Here is a 3,706-nt window from a genome sequence, read left to right on the forward strand (position 1 = left end):
CTTTTTCTCTTTTACTTTCCTTTTTAGTTTTATTTTAGGATTCCCTATTTTTTATGTTCATACAGAGATTGCTTTAACTGAAATACCGAATAGTTTCTTTGGTGTGAAAAACTATAATAGTACACAGGATCCTAATGAGATAATTAATAATGTGAAATAGGAAGTAAAGGGCTAAAGGTGTAGGAAAAGTGGGAAGGGTGAGGGAAAGGTAATAAGGGAGAGGAAAAAAATATGAGAAACTGAAAAATGGAAATAAAGTGTTTGTAAATGGGGAGGGGAGGAGGGGGTGAAGGGATGGCAGGGACAAGGGGAAAAAATGAGAATCAAGACCTATTATGTAAAGGTACAGAATCCCAATGATGAATGTAATTGTATTGTATACCTAGATTGTACCAATAAACTCAATCAAAAGAAAAAAAAGTCTACAGTCATTATCCTAAATCTGCAGTCGCCTAGGATTCTGGAAAAAGGAGAACCTCACAGACCTCCCCAAGATGAGGTCATCCTCCAAACTTAGAAAGGCTCCCATCCCATTTTCCAGAATTTGAGGTGGGCAGAATGGCACAGGCATTTGACTACTGCTAAACTATTACTAAAGGCAGATAGGAATGTGTTGGAGACAAATTTTTATTCAGTAATACTGAGGTAGGATAAAAGACATAAGATAGATAAAATAAGAGGCAAGGAAATTATAATTAAAACTGTACTTTTAAGAAGAGTGCAACTTTTGAGTTTCAGTCAAAGTCACCCAAGGTGAGCCATATCAGCTTTCCCTTGGTTAAATGTAGGTTCCTTTCCAGATCCATCACATCCAAAATGCCTCAGGAATATTGATAGTCCATAAATCAGCTAAATTGAAAAAATAAAAAGCAGGGTTAATATCCTAAAATAAAGGAGCAGGCTGAGAGAATACAAATAATGTTTAAATTACTATATACACACTGAAAAAAAATGGGCCTGTGCTTGTAAAATAAAGGTCCACCTTTCTGCGAAAGAGGCATCTTTTCCTGTTTTATTTTGTTTTGTTCCCCCCACCTCCCAAGAGAAGCACAAATCTTCCCTATTCTAGGAAATAAGTTCCTCTTTCTCCTGAGGGCCCACACTCTATTTCTTTGAGTATGTATCTTTTAATTTCTGCCTAACAAAACACATCATGAACCTTTAACTAATACATCATAAAAATTCTTTCCATGATGGGAATCAGGAACCTTCAAACTAATTCTACAAGAAGGATGGGTTAGGTTCCTCATTTCAGCTTGGGAACCTCCTCAGATCCAGTCTGGTGACAATATTAATGCAATAGGAAAGAATTCAACTTCCCTAAAATGTAAGTCTGAAGACCTCCTCCTCATCTTCCTCCTCCTCCTCCTCATTTATGTTAGTTCTCTCATTGCTGAGACAAAATATCCAACACCAGAAGTTAAAAAGGAAGGGGCTTATTTGGCTTGCAGTTCATAGAGATTTCAGTCCATAATCAGCCAACTCCAAGGCTGGGATCACAAATAGGCCTGGAAAAGCAGAACCAACATGGCAGTCACAAGGCATCAAAAGTAACAGGAGAGCTTAACAGCATCTTTCTGCCTCTTTTATCTCATTTAGACCAGGATTAGGGCTTTGCCAAACCAATCGCTCACATGTGGTGGTTCAGAAATCAGATGTCCTTAACCCCAGGATCACACATTCTGATTCAACTACCTGTGAAAAATAGAGCTCCACCTCATCCGCATGAGGCTTTGGGGAGATATCTCAACACAAACCATAATGATCTGTCCCTGCCCCTTAACACTCATGTAAACCCCTTTATGCAAAAAAGCACTGAGTCCCTCTCTAAGAGTTGCCAAAGTCCTAATAGTTTCAGCACTGATGAAAAGTCCAAGTACAATATTCTGGACTGCTTCTTGATTTCAATTTAATTCAAATGATTTAAGGGTGATAGACTAGTGACTACCACAGGGGGTCAATGTCCAAGTTTTGCTTGATTTTAATGTGTTGCTGATTGTATCAGTTGGGATAAAGCATTGCGGATGATTTGATGAGCTGTTTCCCTAATAGTTTCAGCACTGATGAAAAGTCCAAGTACAATATTCTGGACTGCTTCTTGATTTCAATTTAATTCAAATGATTTAAGGGTGATAGACTAGTGACTACCACAGGGGGTCAATGTCCAAGTTTTGCTTGATTTTAATGTGTTGCTGATTGTATCAGTTGGGATAAAGCATTGCGGATGATTTGATGAGCTGTTTCTCTGATGTTATGAAAATGTGAATGTCTGTGGGTCGTTAGAGACACAGAAGCTAGGGCACAACTATATCAGGAAGATTTGGGTGATAACTCAGAGATTAAACCAAGGACAGTCTGACAACAAAAATAAAAATGAGAAAACACTTAAGCAAGACACAAGGACAGACCTCCAGTCCACCAATGGCAAACAGTAGGGCAAATGAGGATGAAAAGGCCGATAGTGAACCACCAGGACACCCTGAACTCAAAGCACAGGAAGTAACAAAACAGATCAATCAGGCTTTAGAAAAATTCAAAACAGAAATAATTTCCCAGATAACCATAAAGATAGTGAGCAAAATGGAAGTCGTGATTTGAGACTCTAGAGCAGAAACTGACAAAAAAATAGATGAGCTCAGGACCATGATAGAAGCCATGAATGCCCAGCATAAGAAAGAAATAGAAAAAATAAATGCCCAACATAGGAAAGAAATGGAATCCATAAAACAGATTCAAACAGATATCTAGCAGATTAAACACTCTATTGAAAGTGTACCAAGAGAATAAAAGAATGCGAAGATAGACTCTCAGATATAGAAGATAAGATTGCAGTCAGTGACCATGAAAAGAGAGGTCTCTTAAAAACAGTAAGAGATCATGAGAAATCGATCCAACAACTCCTAGATGATGCTAAGAAGAATAACATAAGACTGATAGGAATACATGAAGTAGTAGGAGAAAATACAAATGACTTTAAAAAGCTGTTTGCAGAATTAATGACAGAAAACTTCCCATACAGAGGGGAAGAATTTGACATTCAGATAACTGAGGCATATAGGACCCCAACTAGCTACAATCAAAAAAAACTACACCTAGACATATAATAATCAAGATCCCAGAAACCCAACAGAAGAACAAATACTACAAGCAGTAAGAGAAAAGAAACAAATCACATACAAAGGAAAGCCCATCAGAATCACAGCAGACTTTTCAACACAAACCCTTGGGGCAAGGAGAGCCTGGAATGAGATATTTCAAGTATTAAATGAGAACAACCTCCAACCTAGACTGATGTAAACAGCAAAACTCTCTTTCAAAATGGATGGGGAAATAAGACACTTCCACGACAAAGAACACCTGAGAAACTACATGAATACCAAACCAGCACTACAAGGAATTCTAAACAAGATCCTAGAAAAAGACAATGAAGGCAATAACACCCTGAGGACCAACAGAGCAAATCAAATAGGCAAGGCAAGAAATTACAAGGAGAAGGTGAAAAAGTAAAAAGAGTCAACAAAAGCCCAATAACATGGCAATAATAAGTCAGTACATAGCAGTTATAACCAGCAATGTCAATGGCCTCAACTCACCCATCAAGAGAAATAGACTGGCAAAATGAAATAAGAAGCAAAATCCAACAACATGTTGTATACAAGAAACACACCTAGTGCAAAAAGAAGCCCAGAGACTGAAAGTGAAAAGA

The sequence above is a fragment of the Fukomys damarensis genome, unplaced genomic scaffold (assembly GCF_012274545.1).
Source record: "Fukomys damarensis isolate Sample0158 unplaced genomic scaffold, DMR_v1.0_HiC HiC_scaffold_19, whole genome shotgun sequence".
NCBI classification, from domain to species: Eukaryota; Metazoa; Chordata; class Mammalia; order Rodentia; family Bathyergidae; genus Fukomys; species Fukomys damarensis.